The sequence below is a fragment of the Lithobates pipiens genome, unplaced genomic scaffold, assembly GCF_037356315.1.
Source record: "Lithobates pipiens isolate NorthernLeopardFrog02 unplaced genomic scaffold, aLitPip1_a1.2 Scaffold_16, whole genome shotgun sequence".
Classification (NCBI taxonomy): Eukaryota; Metazoa; Chordata; class Amphibia; order Anura; family Ranidae; genus Lithobates; species Lithobates pipiens.
In genome coordinates this window covers 611,041,313-611,059,140 of record NW_027507748.1, presented here as the reverse complement: position 1 = coordinate 611,059,140, position 17,828 = coordinate 611,041,313, and the positions used below count along the sequence as shown (strand labels likewise).

The following is a 17,828-nucleotide window of genomic DNA, read 5'->3' as shown; positions in this document are numbered from 1 at the left end:
GTCTAAAATCACTTTTGACATAAAGGGACAGTTTTTGGTTGCTATGGACAATCTCCAAATTCCAGGCAGAAAAAAAACAGTATTTATAATATAAAAGTGCATGCAGGGCACTGCACAGACCACTAGGGACAAAGGGGATGTGTATTTTTTTTATACAGTTCTGTAATCTGTAAGATTACAGTTCTGTCTGTGTTTTGTGTGTTTTTACTTTTTTGAATTTGGCGCCGATCTCCGCTCCTGTGCGCCGTAACGTCGCAGGGAACGGAGCTCGGCGGCACTCGGGCACTGTGTGAACCGAGCCGAGGACAGCTCGATCACACAGTGTGGAGGACATCGCTGGATCCAGGGGACAAGGTAAGTAACCTCTCCCTGTATCCTCCCTTTATCCAGCGATGCGATCCAGAGTCGGGCTCGGGGTTACCGCTCGTGGTACTGAAATGCCAGACCGAGCCAGACTCGGGATTACCGCCAGGGAGGTTAAAGAGATTGAAACCAGTTTTAGAATTACATTAAAGCCGAAGCTCCATCTACTGCCTCCTCTCCCCCTAGTTTTGACAGGTACATGCAGGTACATGCTCCCATTTCTGGGTGAGTTTGCGCCCCCTCCTTCCCCCACTTCCAGGACATTCACAAAGCGCAGTGCACTTTCCGCATGCGCAGTAGGGATTGGAGAATCGCCTTGGGTGAGGGCATCACTGGATTCAGGGACAGGTAAGTGTCCTAATATTAAAAGTCAGTAGCTACAGTATTTGTAGCTGCTTTTAATTTTTTCTGAAGGAGCCTGGAGTTCCATTTTAAAATGTTAAACCAAACTCCAGGCAAAAATGAAGTTTAAATAGTGTATGGTGCATCACAGTGATTAACCACTTGCCGACCGTGCCATAGCCGAAAGACGGCTACAGCACGGTCGTGTTTTTCTGGGTGGACGTCCTCCCAGATGGGGCACACTCCCGCAAACATCGGACCCGGCGCATCAAGGATCGCAGTAAACAGGTAGTGGCTGTTTACCAAATGATGGAACGATCACATGTAAACAAACCAGCGTCATGTCATGATGCTGGTTCCTCCCTCCCCTCTCTGTACCGATCGGTACAGTGAGGGGGGAGAGGAGAAGAGAAGGCAGCAGCGCTGTGGGCTGGGTGTAAAGTGCCCACAGCGCTACTCTGTGCCAATACATCCCCATACTGTGCAATTCTGTGCAACACTGTGCAATACTCTGCCAATACTCTGCAATACTCTGCCAATACTCGCCAATAGTCTGCCAATACTCTGCCAATACTCACCAATACTCTGCCAATACTCACCAATATGCTGCAACACTGTGCAATACTCTGCCAATACTCACCAATAGTTTGCCAATACTCTGCAATAAATTGTAACAGAAACAAAGAATTATTTATTTATTTTTTACCAAATTTTTTGTCTTTTTTGATTTATAGCGCAAAAAATAAAAAACCCAGCGGGGATTAAATACCACCAAAAGAAAGCTCTATTTGTGTGAAAAAAGGACAATATTTCATATAGGTACAGTGTTGCATGACTGAGTAATTGTCATTCAATATGTGAGAGCACCAAAAGCTGAAAATTGGTCTGGTTAGGAAGGGCCCAGTGGTCAAGTGGTTAAAGCTAATTTCCTGCCCTGAGGACCAGGCACATTTTTTTGCTCCTTATCTTCTTGGGTACTGGTCCCCTGAAAGCCAACCTAAATTCACTTTCCTCTGGAGCCTATGAGAGAGGAAGTATTGCCTCAACCATGCAGGCAGTGATGTGGACACCCAAAGAAGGACCCCAGGAAGTAAACAGAAGAAGAGAAAAGGATTGCCACACAACCATGGCTTCAGGTAAGAAAAATGGACATTTGAATAGATTTTCTTTTTCATATATCAGCAGATAGTTGGGGGGGGGGGGGGGGGATTGGAGGGGGCTGCTAGTTTCCTGGAGTTGGGCTTTTTTTGCCATGTGTGTTCCATTGGGGAGATTTCCCTCACTTCCTGTCCCATATCTAAAACAGGAAGTGAGAGTAAATACCTCCAAAGGGAGGGAATCCTGGTAATCAGTAATCTGAATAAGTGTCCCCATTGGAAGATTTCCCCTCTATTAGCCCCTGTACACACGGTCGGAGATTTCGACAACCAAATCCGTCGGATTTTGTCCGTCGGATCTTGTCCAAAACTGTTGCATACAGATGGTCGGACAAAGTTGTTGAAAAATCCGATCTTTCAGAACGTGATGACGTAATTTCGTTACGATGGGGCTATATTCAGGCTAGTAGCCAATAGCTTTGATGTAGGAATTTGATCTGAGCATGCGTGGCACTTGGTCCGATCAAAATTCTCTACACATGATCGGAGTATGTCCGATCGGACCAGTTTGTCTGAAAATATTTCCAACAAGTTGGAAAATTGGGTCCGACGGATATTCAGACGGAATCAGTCCGATGCATACCACACACAGTCGGATTATCCGACAACACGGTCCGATAGGACACATTCCGACGGATTCTCCGACCATGTGTACAAGGGCTTACTGTTCTGATGTCAACCCAAAATTTACGATTTTCCTTTACTTTCACTTTTGATGGTAATGGTAAACAGGACAAATAGCAAGGGAGCACAGAGAGTAATAAGAATTAACAGGTGTTCTAATCCATCTCCACTTTATCCAAAATGAAAATGACAACCTTTGCCTTTAGTTACACCTTCAATTTTACCAAAAAAGTGCCAAGGCAGAGGAGTCTGTAGATAAAAACAAGCTGTGCAGCTTTGATTAAAGCGGAAGTTCACACAAAAATTGAACCAACGCTTTTTGGAGCCCTCCCCAGGTATTTGCACCCTCTTCTGGGCATAGACTCCCACGGGAGTCTACGCCTCTTCCCGTCCCCTGCGCTGTCTGCTGGGACACACACGGGTCCCAGGAGACAGCGGGGACCAGTTGGGAGCGTGCATCGTGACTCACGTATGTGCAGTAGGGAACCGGGAAGTGAAGCTGCAACTCTTCACTTCATGATTCCCTCACCGAGGATGGCGGAGGCAGTAGCCGAGAGCCGAGCGATTGATCGGCTTCGGCTGCCGACATCGCGTGCACCATGACAGGTAAGTGTCCATTTATTAAAAGTCAGCAGCTGCAGTATTTGTAGCTGCTAGTTTTTAATATTTTTTTTTTTGAGTGGACTCCCACTTTAATGTTGAATAAAGCACTTGCTCTAGGTATAGGCCGTTTACATAGCTCATGAAGCCTGACTGGAATACTTCCAGGTCCTAGGATGTTGCTAAGGACATTGCTAAGAGAGGTCTAGCTGTTACTGTTTGCCTTCACCCTCACAGGAGTGAGCTCTTTCTCTGATTCAAACCCCAAAGCACTTTCTCTCCATTGATGCAGTAGCTCCGAGCTCAGCATTTGAAAGCTCACTCCTGTGATAGTGAACAGAAACAGCTAGGTCCCTCTTAGCAATCTCCTTAGCAACATCCAAAGAGTTTTCCAGTCAGGCTTCATGAGGTATGTAAATGACCTTCTCCTGTAGCAAGGGCATTATTCAACTTCAGTCAGTTGCACATAGGGTTGCCACCTTTTCTTCAAGTCAAACCCAAACACTTTAGAGACATACAGCAATCTTTTTTATGGTATAAACTATACATATATTTTGTAATTAAATAACATTTCTAATTTTATGAGGTTAATCACAAGAGTCCCTCTTTTACATCCACAGTCCACAGACTTTCCCTTTTACATCTGAATCCGCAAAGCTCCTCTTTCACATCTGAACTTGTAGAGTGGGGGGGGGGGGGGGGGCTCTGCAGACTCTGATGTAAGGGAGAACTCTGGGGCCTCTAACATAAGGGATGCTCTGGGAGCTCTGATTTATGGGGGGAACACTGAGAACTCTGATGCACAGAGAGCACTCTGATATAAGGGGGAACACTGTGGCTTCTGGTGTAAAGGGGAACTCTGATGTAAGGGGTGCTCTGAGAACTCTGATTTGCCTTAGTGTACCCACTCAGATGCAGGAGGGAGAAGGGGGGGGGGGCTTCTGTCACAGACAGGGATGGATGGTGAGCTCACTCACCCATTGGCAGTCAGCACCTCTCATTCAGATGTATCTGAGGCTGCTGGACTTCAAATTTTCAGCCCCCATTTTCCTTTTCTGAGGGACAGTGCTGGGGATTGGAGTGTGGGCAGACATAGAGGGGTAGGGGTAGGAGGAAGAGGAGCAAATCAAGCTCTCTCTTCTCCTCTCCTGTCTGTGTGTGTATGGTGGTGGGGGGGGGGGATTGTTAGTGCTGGCTTTGGGCAGTGTGAGACTGTAACAGACACTCTTGGCTTAGACAACTGAAGCCAACAACCCTGCTGGGAAGCCATCGTACAGTCTGAATAATGTGTCCAGGTTTCAGGCAGTTTGAAACCCGGACACATGATTCCAAACCCGAACTGTACGGGTCAATCTTGGACAGGTGGCAACCCTAGCTTCACAGTTTGTTTTTATCTATAGATACCTTTTATCTGCATAGGGCAGTTATTGGTTTGTATGGGATTTCAGGCTTGTATGGGATTTTGGGGATTGGGTTTACATCTAGTTTAATGTTGAACTTGTGTTCCTACAACAAAAAATAGATGCAAGTTGTCATGTGTGCCCCAATATTGTAATTTTTGTGATTTTGAAGCTGGACTCCATGCACAAAAATGCTGCATAAATATATCCAATTCAGCAATCACATAGCTGGTTTCTCATAAATATGATCTTGCTGCAGAAATCCATTTATAATTCAACATGTGAGACAAATACAGTTTTTATTTTTTGGTCTAAGCTTGCCCTTGGCTTTTATTTACTACATTATCTCTGGCATCCTGTGGAAAACAATTCACAAGCGGCAATCCCTGTGCTTACATTTAACTTAATTTCCCAACGTCCTCTCTTCCTAAAGAGGTGCTCCAGTCTCCCCAAAAGAAATTAAAAGTCAGCAGCTACAAATACTGTAGCTGCAGACTTTTAATATAAGAACACTTACCTGCTCATGGATCCAGTGCTGTCCTCACCCAAGCCGATTCCTCAATCTGCTTCGGGAGCAGGGGCCGGCATCTTCACTAAGGGAGATCAGCAGTGAAGCCGTGCATGTGCGTGCCACATCACAGGTCCCAGAAGGCTGCAGGGGAAGGAGGATGGGCTGATCTTCCTCTCAGATCGCTATGACAATCTGACTGGAAGTGGGGGAGTGGGTACCTGTCAAAATCAGGTACCTGACCCCCCCCCCAAAAAAAAAGTGCCAAATGTAAGGGTGGGGGGGGGGGACTTGCCCTTTTGGGTGAAGTTTCAATTTAAGGCCCCATTCACACAGATGCATAGACCTGTACATCCATACAGAGGGATGTCTTCTGCACCCAGGGAGTGACAGGGATTCCATGGAATTGTGTGCAGCCAGCCTACAAAATCAATGACAGGGTGATAAATGCAGTAGTTGTATGGAAATTCCTGCACATTCAAGTGTTTACAGCTATACAGAGATGCATGCAAAGCGCTAGACCCAGTCTATCTGTCTCTAGCGCTGTGCACCTGTCCTTGTATGAATGTATATGCTTGGATGTGCGGGAAGATCCATACAGTCTATGTGAATGAATCCTTAAAGAGAAACTTCGGCCCCCATAATGCTTGCCCCACCAAACCTCACCTGTCCCACCATATTTAAAAGTCTGGTGCATGCTCAGATGTGCCGAAGGGCTCTGCTCAGTCTTTAGGGCCTGACAGTGGCCTGCGCCACATCTGTGTGTGCCAAGCTTATCAGCTATTCCGGACCTCAGTAACGCTGCATGTCTTTTTACATGGGAAACCTGCGAATGTGCAGGTGCGGTGCACTGAGGGTCTTTGCCAAAGCCTGAAGGTCGGGCAGAGCCATTTACCGCATCTGCACACATGTAGAATCGATGGGAAATGTCATTCTCGCCTAGGAGGAGTTGCTGCACAAAAAAATCCCAAAAAATCCAAAAAAATAAATAAAAATGTTTTTTAGGGTGAAGAGCCACTTTGAAGAATAGCTGGTGATCTTGCCATAAAAGACCTTGTTTGGGCACCTCCTGTTAAAGAGTAATAATGCTTCTGTCTCCCATTTGTGCTACTGTGTTGTCACCTTGTCACACATTCTTCCCATAGAAAATACAAATGGCTTTTTCAACGAACAGTGTGTAGGCCTGTTCTACTGTCGGCAGGAAAACCACCCTGAGAAATGTCATATAGCCATTGCTAGACTGCATGTGGAAGTGGTTGCAAAGAGACTGTGGGAGATCAGTGTCACTGAACTGTAACAATAGTGGAAAGATTCCTGTGCTGGAAAAAACTCACATGACAGCATTGTTATGGTGTTAAAAAGGAAGCAAAGAAAACAATGGGGCTGATTTACAAATGGATTGCGCCATGAGTTGCGGTGCGCGCCGATGCGCAACGTCCGTTTTCGTATTCACAAAGCATTTGCGCCTGTAACACATTTACTATTAGCATGCCGGCGCACGGGAGGCAGAGATCTGTGTGCGCCACTATAGACATGGTGCACGCATTATTCAACTCAGAATTAAAAGAAGCTGGAAGTGCCAATATTATGGGGGTGATGTGAGGAAGTATAGTTATAACCGTCCAAGTAACAAATATGCCCAAAATAGAATGGAAAAGTAACTTTCTTTGAGCAAGCCTGCTGCGCCTGCAAATACACTTGGAACTAAGCAAGGTCAATTTATGCACTGCGCATGCGCAATCGGCATTTGCACACGTTCAAGTGCTTTGGTTCACTGTGCCAGCAAAATCTTAGTAAATGTCAAGCCACGTAGATGCATTTGCATAAGTTGAATCTCAACTTTACTTTTTTTTTTTTTTTTTGCGCTGGTTCACTTCTGTGTTTGTTTTAAAGCTATTTGCACACAGGTCATGTTAGCACTAACAAAAAAAAAATGAAGGAAAAAAAATGTCGCGGGGGTCCCTCTCAAAATCCAAACCAAACCCTTATCCGAGCACGCAACCTGGCAGGCCGCAGGAAAAGAGAGGGGACGAGAGAGAGGCCCCCCTTCCTGAACCGTACCAGGCCACTCGCCCTCAACATTGGGAGGGTGCTTTGGGTTACCTCCCAAAGCACCTTGTCCCCATGTTGATGAGGACAAGGGCCTCACCCCCACAAACCTGTCCGGTGGTTGTGGGGGTCTGCGGGCAGGGGGCTTACAAGAGGACCCCCAGATCCCGCCCCCCCCCCCCCCCGTGTGAAATGGGAACCTACCATTTCACAAAAAAAGTGACAAAAGTGTTAAAAATTACAAGAGACAGTTTTTGACAAGTCCTTTATTAAAGTCTTCTTCTTTCATCTTCTTTCTTCGAGTCTTCTTCCTCCTTCTTTCCTTCATCCTTTGGTTTCTTCCTCCATCTTCTTCTTCCTCCGATTCTCTGCTTCTTGCTCTGGTTTTCTCATCCGGCATTTTCCTCCACGGCGTCTCTTCTTCCTCGCTTCCTTCTCGGGCCGCTCCCCACAATGGGAGGCTCCCACTGTGTGTCGCTTCTCTTATTCTGACAGTTCTTATATAATGGAGGGCGGGGCCACCCGGTGACCCCGCCCCCCCTTACGCTCGGTTCCGTTATATAAGTGTCAGAAGAAGAGAATCGTCACACAGCGGGAGCCTCCCATTGCATGGAGCAGCCCGAGAAGGAATCGAGGAAGAAGAGATGCCGTGGAGGAAGATGCCGGACGAGAACACCGGAGCAAGAAGCAGAGGATCGGAGGAAGAAGAAGATGAAGGAAGAAACCGAAGGATGAAGGAAAGAAGAAGGAAGAAGATCAGAAGAAAGAAGATGAAAGAAGACTTTAATAAAGGACTTGTCAAAAACTGTCTCTTGTCATTTTTAACACTTTTGTCAATTTTTTTGGTGAAATGGTAGGGGTACTTTTGTACCCCCTTACCATTTCACACAGGGGGGAGGCCGGGATTTGGGGGTCCCCTTGTAAATGGGGGCTTCCAGATTCCAATAAGCCCCCCACCCGCAGACCCCCACAACCACCGGCCAGGGTTGTGGGGATGAGACCCTTGTTCTCATCAACATAGAGACAAGGTGCTTTGGGGGGTACCCCAAAGCACCCTCCCAATGTTGAGGGCATATGGCCTGGTACGGTTCAGGAGGGGGGACACTCTCTCGTCCCCCCCCTCTTTTCTTGCGGCCTGCCAGGTTGCGTGCTCGGATAAGGGTCTGGTATGGATTTTGAGGGAGTTCCCCTTAATATCCATACCAGACCTGAAGGGCCTGGTATTCTCTTGAAGGGGAACCCATGCTGTTTTTTTTTTTTTAATTAAAGTTGCCTGGCCTGAGGTCAACTTAAAGTTGTGTTGTAAGTCGCCCCAAGTCGTGCTGTGATTCACACTCAAGTCGTGTCCAAGTTGCCTCCCAAAGTCGTGCTGGAAGTCGTGTTGCCCCATGTGAATGGACTGTTAATGATATGGCGTGCGCTATAATTAATGGCATATTATTATAGCGTGTACTGGCATATTATCTGTCATACGCTCACTTAATAATTTATCTGGCGCACAAATTGAGGTATGAACCATTGCAGCGCATTCATCTTAGTAAATCAGCCCCAATGTGTCCTTTCAGAGTCGTACATAATAAATACTCACTCTGTTCTGCACATGGTGTGAACAAGAACAAAATATTCTATGCAAGTGAAATCTGCGTGTTTTTTTTTTTTAATCAGTTTTCCTGCATGTATTTTGTGGGTGAGGCCTTAAAGTGGTTCCAAAGCTTTAAGGTTTTTTATCTTAATGCATTCTTTGCATTAAGATAAAAAACCTTCTGTGCTGCCATTTTTCTTACCTGATCCAATCTGCCCAGCGATGTGCACAAGAGCAGCGGCTCTTGACGCTGTCTCCCTCCTCATTGGAGCCACTGTCAATCAAATGCTGTGAGGAGAGAGCAGGGGTTGAGGCCGAGCCACCCGCTCTGTGTTAATAGATGCAGACCGAGCTACTCAGGAGCGAGCACGCGCAGGTGCCCCCCTGGAAAGTGGTTCTGTGAACTTTGTTGAAATGATTCCTGAACCTTTGCGTCACTTACTACTGAACCCCTGTACTATGTGTCCCTTTAAGCCACAGCCAGTATTCAGCGCAATGAAAATCACACCCAACTTTTTCTGTGGCGCAGAGCGCCGCACTTTTCCTCAGCTGCGGGAGCCAAACATATGATCCTGCACACAGGCCCACTGCTTTTGGCTGGATCCACACTATCTTTGCCTGCGGCTCACAGCAGGGGTCCGGAGCATCCCTATTAACCATTTCAGGTCCAATTTCAGCCCGAATTATTGGCTGAATTTGGACCTGAAAAGGACCAAAAGATGCACAGGACTCCTACAGAGAGCCGGTCAAAATCTCCTGCTATTGCGAATTGGATGCGGGGAACCCATCCCCAGAAAATGCCCCTGACCTGAGATCATCAATGCGCATCCATTCCAGATGCTTGTATGTGACATCACATATATCACATACATCACCCTCACCACTGATCCCATCCCCCCACCACTGCCACTCATCCCATCCAATTCCCCTTTCCAATACCACTCTTCCCATCCCATCTTCCCCAACCACCACCCTCACCACTGATCTCATCCTCCCACCACCGCTGCCACTTATTTCATCCAATGCCCCCCCCCCCGCTAACACTAATCCCAGCCCCCCAACCACCACCCTTGCCACTTATCCCATCCCCCTTCACCGCTGCCACTCATCCAATCCCCCCACCACCACCACCCCTCCCAACCACCACTGCTGCCACTGATTCCACATTCCCCCCCCCCCCCCCCCCCCACTGCTGCCACTCATCCCATCTCTCCCTCACCGCTGACACTCATCCTATCCCCCCCACCACCACCACTGCTGCCATTGATCATATCTCCACCCAACCACCACTGCTGCCACTGAACCCATCCCCCACCACCACCGCTGCCACTCACCCCTGGGGCATAACTACAGGGGTCACAATTGCAATGGCGCACATGTTGCCCCTGCACACCTGGATGGGGGGGGGCATGTAGTGGAACAATTAATCCCATGGCTGACTTATGCAGGAGCAACAGCAAAGCTTACAAATCGGAAGACGATACCTTTTTTTCTGCCTGTAAACCGACCTCCTTGTTAGCCTATGTGTTCATGCATACATAGGTGTTTACAGGCGGATTAGAAGATGAACGTTTACAGACTGGGAAAAAAAAAACACCACAAGCACATTCTGAAGAGCAGAAAAAACACTAAATGCGTATAAACACATTAAGACACGTTTAGGCACGTTGGAGCGTTAATGCATTCCAATAGCCAGAATAAATTTATATTCTGTCCAATAGAATCCATTATTGCTCAAACCCATGACATTCCTATTTGCGCCTAAATGTGTGTGCAGTATGCAGCTTTAGGCACATTTTTTTAAGCAGCCTTTCTCCGAGAATTCCAGTGTTCGGAGAATAATGTTTGATGTAATTTAAGGACACATTACTGGATTTTGAATGTTTATTTTTTTTATTGATTGAGCATTTTTGTTACATTTTTGTTTGTGTGTTTCATTGTTCTATAAGCATTGAAGACTATTAACCGCTTAAGTCCCGGAAGATTTGGCTGCTCAATGACCAGAGCATTTTTTTTGCGATATGGCACTGCATGGCTTTGACTGACAATTGCGACGCTGTACCAAAACAAAATTGATGTCCTTTTTTTCCCACAAATAGAGCTTTCTTTTGGTGGTATTTGATCATCTCTGCAATTTTTATTTTTTGCGCTATAAACAAAAAAAGAGCGACAATTTTGAAAAAAAAACCACAATATTTTGCACTTTTTGCTATAATAAATATCCCCATTTTTTTTTTTAAAAAGCACATTTATTTTTCTCAGTTTAGGCTGATATGTATTCTTCTACATATTTTTGGTAAAAAAATTGCAATAAGGGTATATTGATTGGTTTGCGCAAAAGTTATAGCATCTACAAAATAGAGGATAGATTTATGGCATTTTTATTGTTATTATTATTTTTTTTACTAGTAATGGTGGCGATCACTTCTGACACATTTCTGGGACAATTGACAATTACACAGCGATCAGTGCTATAAAAATGCACTGATTACTGTATAAATGTCACTGGCAGGGAAGGGGTTAACACTAGGGAGCGATCATGTGTTCCCTGACTGTGTGTTCTAACTGTAGGGGGAGGGGACTGACTATAGGAGATGACAGATCATGGTTCCTTCCTGCATCTCCTCTCAGAACAGAACAGGGATTTGTGTGTTTACACACACACGTCCCTGTTCAGTGCAATGGGTGTGCACGCCTGCTATTCCCCTTAAAAGAGCCAACGTATAGCTACGACGACTCACGGGAAGGTGCTATAGAATAGTATAGTATAGTAAATGACGGCGGCTGGTTGGCAAGTGGTTAAATGAGAAGTATAGACAAAGCTTTTTTGGCTATTCTTCTCCTATAGATCACAGAAGCGCAGTTTGTTCTACACATCTGTGACCCATTTTCAGCCAACAGCGGGCTTCAGCAGACATTGCAGAGCCGATCCAAGCTCTGAAAAGATCCTGAACATAGGGTCAGGATCTGCCTCACTGCCTGGACCAGCACCCGGCTCAGCCTCCCAATGATCCACTGAGAGCCTGCGTTAGATCCTCCCACCTCCTCCACAGCTCAGTGCTCTAGTGACTGACAGTCACAGATCTCTGCTCAGAGTAGAGGGGGAGAACTGAGCGGGCAGCAATGTTTGATCATTCAGTTCTCACTACAGAGCTGGAGAGGGAACAGATGCAACATCCGATCAATGCTGCATCTACATGGGTGAGTATAATGTTTGTTTCTTATTGAAAAAAGCCATACTTCTCTTTTGAGCAGCACCGTACTAGACGAGGAACTTGGATTTCATGATCTGCAGTACGGCAGCTATTCTAGGAAGCCTAACATGTATTTATTTATTATTTTTTGCTAGCATTTCGTGACTATCCTAAAGTGCAGAAGAGTTGAACATTGATTAATTCTGGAACACCGTTCTTAGAAGAGGCTGTACTGGCATAAAGTTTACATGTCCCATCACTTTATTTGTAATTTTGATGGATTCTGTAGCTTTAACTATTTTGTATACTATAATGTCATAACTTTTATATTGTGCTAGATGCTTCTTGAGCCAATTAGTGGACCCGCTTCTGTTCTGTAATTTCATGCTCCAAGGATTCTGCATTATTCCCAATATAGCCATCTTCATCAGCATATGGATCATAACTGCAGCTCCTTAACACTGCTGTGTACAGAATATTACAATCCATGAAAGCCATCTTTATAGGCAGTTTTATTATTATGTTGACAAGTCCATGTCCCTGTTGTGTCAGTTGTCCTATTTCTACAGTTGTTATCCTGTAAAAGTATTTTGTAGTAAAATCTATCCACTGGCATTTGGTATCTTTTTACAAGGATTGTATTGTCCCTGGTAGGCTTTTACTGTGTGACAGTCATTGTTCTCAATTTTTACAAGCTGGTGGAGGCATTATTATAAACAATGAAGAAAATTAAAGGTACACTCTAATTAGAGTTGAAAATTAAAATGTAAAGTAGAACTATAGGCAAAACTTTTTTTTTTCATTTTGGATAGAGTAAGAAAGGGTCATAACCCCTGTCAGTTTATTTTTTGCCATCTGTGTCCCATTTGGGAGATTTCCCTTTACTTCCTGGATTATAGCTAAACAGGAAGTGAGAGGAAATTAAGGGAGGGCCTTGGGGACTCCCAGGTCACCAGTGTCCCCATTGGAAGATTTCCCCTCCATTACTTTTCTGGGGACAACACAAAATTTGGTATTTTCTTTTAGCTTCACTTTCACTGATAACAGTAAACAGGACAAATAGAGAGTGTGAATCTCCCTGGGATGCACACACAGCAATAAAAACTGACAGTTGTTCTAATCCATCTTCTTTCTGTCCAAAACTAAAAAAAAAGTTTTGCCTTTAGTTGTACAGTGGAACTTTGGTTTATGAGTAACGCAGTTTGAAAGGCGAGCAACTTTTTTTTTTAAATTCTGACTCGGTTTACGAGTGTTGTCTTGCAAACAAGCAGAATTCAAGCTAATGGTGTGTGCAGTACCGCATTTGGCCAGAGGTGCGGGGGCGCCGGGGACACTCGGTGGGGTTCGGAGCCGTTCGGAAATACTTGGAATCACTGGTAAATACTCCATTCCTGAGTGTTTCCGTACGGTATTGCATGTAATAAAAGTCAATGCGGAACAAATTATCTTAGTTTCCATTAACTTCTATGTGGAAACTTGCTTTGCTATGCGAGTGCTTTGGATTACAAGCATTCTCCTGGAATGGATTATGCTTGTAATCCAAGGTTCCACTGTACTTTAAAATGCACAGAGCTATATAATCGGGCACATTGCAGCCCCATAACCTGTAACTGATTCTTGCCTTTGTAAATTGATGCGAATGATGGGAATTAAATACAGCCCATGGAGCTGCAGTGAAAAGGTCCAAATTGAAGAGGGGAACTCTAGCACTTGCTAACATTTCTATGAAAACCCAATCACTGAGTTGTCAACTGACATGCAGTGCCTCATAAATAAAAGCTGAATTTTAGTACATCTGTTGTCTGAATACAAGATGCATGTGCAGTAAATCAGATCTGTGCAGTAATTCAGCTTACTCTAATAAAGACCAGTCATAGCTGCTTTCTCTTGCTGTGTAGAGTAACTGGTCTTGTATCCGCCCCTCTTGTAGCTTTTTTTATAGCAGGCAAATAGTGGGTGGACCTGTTGGGCCCCTCCTACAGCTCTGCCCTCTGTATTAGCTATATACAGCACAGTGATCATGTCACTACTACTTTTACAAAATGGTTGCAAAGGCATTAGGCACACTCAAAGTGGATTTATAGCCTTTATCTAAAAATATATTTAAATGAAGATTTTTGTGCCCAGAGTTGAGCTTTCAAATTGGACAGAAAGACCCAGATTGGGAGGGATAATTGTAGATTTATCCTTTGTTTGATTGGTGTCATCACAAGTAGGCCATGTACGCAGCAGTTCAGTAGCGACGTTTAATACACCAGCGTCTTGCATTAACTGGTATAGAGACTTATTTTGTAGGCCACAAAGATGAAAGTCTTTTACAGACTCCTGCAATCACTCCTGCTAGACAGGGAGGATCGTTGCGTTGATGACAACTATACAAGGTTGATTTTTTTTTCCCTTTCTAAATTGCGCAGAGCACAACATGGGAACAGAAAATTGATTTTGTTTTACTTAAAATATACTAGAAGGCCAATAGTAAATGAGTGCCAGATTGACATTTCTTGTAAAAATGGAGCAATTACAGTGAAGTGCTTTGAAAACAGGCTTCCACTAAACAGTCAACCAAATGGAGCTAAATTGATTTTCAAAGTTGAGGCGTTCCGGCTATCTAAACTGGGGAATCTAAGTGCACAAATAGATTTCTTTTCAGCAGGTTGTTGTGTAGAATTTGGCAAAAAAAAATACTTACCTGTTGAAGCTAGGATTTTTCAGGGACACAGTCTCCACACACACATGTTGTATATCAGATCAAAGTTACCTAGCTTTGGTTAGCTGTTTGCCACTGTCATTACCAAGTAGTGTTTCAGTACCACAATAATAAAGGTAGAAGACATCATCTTGGTGGACTACTGATGAGCTCATGGCTACACTGGTTTCTTTCTTTCTTTTCCACAGTTGGGTCATCTATTTGATTCCTAGAAAATACACTATCTGCTTTTCTTCCCCTGTGTAGGATTGTGTAGGTTTCTGGTGATTGCCCTGGTTTTCTCCCAAAGTCCTAAAACCTCCTGGCTGGTTAATTGGCATCTGGCAAAATTTGCTCAAGTGCTCAAAAGTGTGTATGTGCAAGACTGTACAATTTAGGGTGCATGTACACTATAGCATTGCAATAAATGGTCCCCTTTTCTATTTTTTTAATATTGAAACTGTATTTGAGAATTACACTATTAAATAGATGGCACAGAAATTGAACACTGCAACCTTCTTGCATTGATTAGCTTTTTTGTAAATGGACTGCCTATTATGTTAAACTATAGGCTTTCTGTGTCTATAAATCTGTACAAGTTTGCAGATCAGAAGTTCTTACTTTCCTCTGACTGTACTGTTCTAGTTCGGAGACAGAACGGTTTGTGTCCAGAGGCAACTGGGAATCCAGTATTTTTAAAAGGAGTTCAATATTGGCAGCTTCCTTTTTCTCTTAGTACATATTTCCTTTAATGATGGGTGTTCATTGCTGGCATATGGTATTTTTTCACTCTTTGGCAAGAAATGCATTAGTAGCCATTCCTGCCCATTGTATCACAACTAATTATTGCTTTTTAAATGTATTAAAGTGGTGCATTTTGTCACTGATGTCAACACACTGTCACCTTGAACACATACGTCACGAAGGACTCTGCACAAATTGTTATATTAATAATTCACACTGTTAGCTAAAGCTTCAATCCAAATGACCTCTTTAAGTGTTTTCTTTAGTGAGTCAGACATATTTTTATCCTGAGCTTCAAGATATCCATATAACTTTTGAAGTCCAAATAGGTTGTTGTGAGTGTGATTCTACTATATACAGTCAGGTCCATCAATATTGGGACATTGACATAATTCTGATCTTTTTGGCTTTATACACCACCACAATGAAATGAAACGAACAAGATGTGCTTTAACTGCAGACTTTCAGCTTTAATTTGAAGGTATTTACATTCAAATCAGGTGAACGGTGTAGGAATTACAACAGTTTGTATATGTGCCTCCCACTTTTTAAAGGACCAAAAGTAATGGGACAATTGGCTTCTCAGCTTTTCCATGGCCAGGTGTGTGTTATTCCCTCATTATCCCATTTACAAGGATCAGATAAAAGGTCCGGAGTTCATTTCATGTGTTCTATTTTCATTTGGAATCTGTTGCTGTCAACTCTCAATATGAGATCCAAAGAGCAGCCACTATCAGTGAAGCAAGCCATCATTATGGCTGAAAAAAACAAAACAAACCTATCAGAGAGATTGCAAAAATATTAGGTGTGGCCAAATCAACTGTTTGGAACATCCTTAAAAAGAAAGAATGCACCAGTGAGCTCAGCAACACCAAAAGACCTGAAAGACCACGGAAAACAACTGTGGTGGATGACCGAAGAATTCTTTCCCTGGTGAAGAAAACACCCTTCACAACAGTTGGCCAGATCAAGAACACTCTCCAGGAGGTAGGTGTATGTGTGTCAAAGTGAACAATCAAGAGAAGACTTCACAAGAATGAATACAGAGGGTTCACCGCAAGATGTAAACCATTGGTGAGCCTTAAAAACAGGAAGGCCAGATTAGAGTCTGCCAAACAACATCTAAAAAAGCCTTCACAGTTCTGGAACAACATTTTATGGACAGATGAGACCAAGATCAACTTGTACCAGAGTGATGGGAAGAGAAGAGTATGGAGAAGGAAAGGAACTGCTCATGATCCAAAGCATACCACCTCATCAGTGAAGCATGGTGGTGGTAGTGTCATGGCGTGGGCATGTATGACTGCTAATGGAACTGGTTCTCTTGTATTTTTTGATTATTTGACTGCTGACAAAAGCAGCAGGATGAACTCTGAAGTGTTTTGGGCAATATGACCTGAAGCATACTGCAAAAGCAACCAAAGAGTTTTTTTAAGGGAAAGAAGTGGAATGTTATGCAATGGCCAAGTCAATCACCTGACCTGAATCCAATTGCGCATACATTTCACTTGCTGAAGACAAAACTGAAGGGAAAATGCCCCAAAAACAAGCAGGAACTGAAGACAGTTGCAGTAGAGGCCTGGCAGAGCATCACCAGGGATGAAACCCAGCGTCTGGTGATGTCTATGCATTCCAGACTTCGGGCTGTAATTGACTGCAAAGGATTTTCAACCAAGTATTAAAAAGTGAAAGTTTGATAGATGATCGTTAATCTGCCCCATTACTTTTGGTCCCTTAAAAAGTGGGAGGCACATATACAAACTGTTGTAATTCCTACACCATTCACCTGATTTGGATGTAAATACCCTCAAATTAAAGCTGAAGCACATCTTGTTTGTTTCTTTTCAAATCCATTGTGGTGGTGTATAGAGCCAAAAAGATTAGAATTGTGTTGATGTCCCAATATTTATGGATCTTTTTGATGAGTATTTTCAGCTATTCATCAAATTAACCATTGCAGGGATAGGCAACATCATAGGCTACATAATAGCCATAACAGCTATCCTGTCAAACAAATTAATGTAGAAATATATACTATGCTTGTTTACATTAGCATCTCCCAGTTCTTCCTCCCCGTGAGGCGATCGTGGGTCGCGACCCGACTCACGGAGCTTGCCGCGGGCATGCACGTGCACCGGCTTCCGCCTCTTTAATAGCCAGGTATGTTAGTTTGCCTGTACCAGTCCTTCTGCTGACATATATTGGCGTGAGGCGGTCAGCAAGCGGTTAACTACCTGATTAGAGCCAGAGGCTCTAATAGCCTTCAAAATAGGGTGGGCTCCGGACACAGAGCATTGCGCTCGGAGCCCACCCAGGTAAGTTAGAATAGGGAATGAATCAAATGAATATAATATGGAATCGCCTGTTTAGGAGTGTGTCTATGGGAATGTTTGACCATTCTTCCAGAGGTGCATATATGAGGTCAGGCATGAAGGTTCAACCAAGCTTTAATTAGCCGTATAAATGCCTTTTTTTGTTTTAATAATTCTTTACTTGAAGAAAATGCCACTTCAAAAATCAATGATAGTGCATGACAGAGTGCACAGAATAGTGGTACAAATTGACTCTTCCATTATGCA

General features: G+C 43.9%; 1 protein-coding gene across 1 annotated transcript in view; it reads left to right on the top strand.

Annotated features, from left to right (window-relative positions):
- ATP8A2 (ATPase phospholipid transporting 8A2) overlaps positions 1 to 17,828 on the top strand; it is a 1,022,388-nt gene that overhangs the window by 37,688 nt on the left and 966,872 nt on the right. The gene's annotated exons all lie outside the window — the stretch shown is intronic.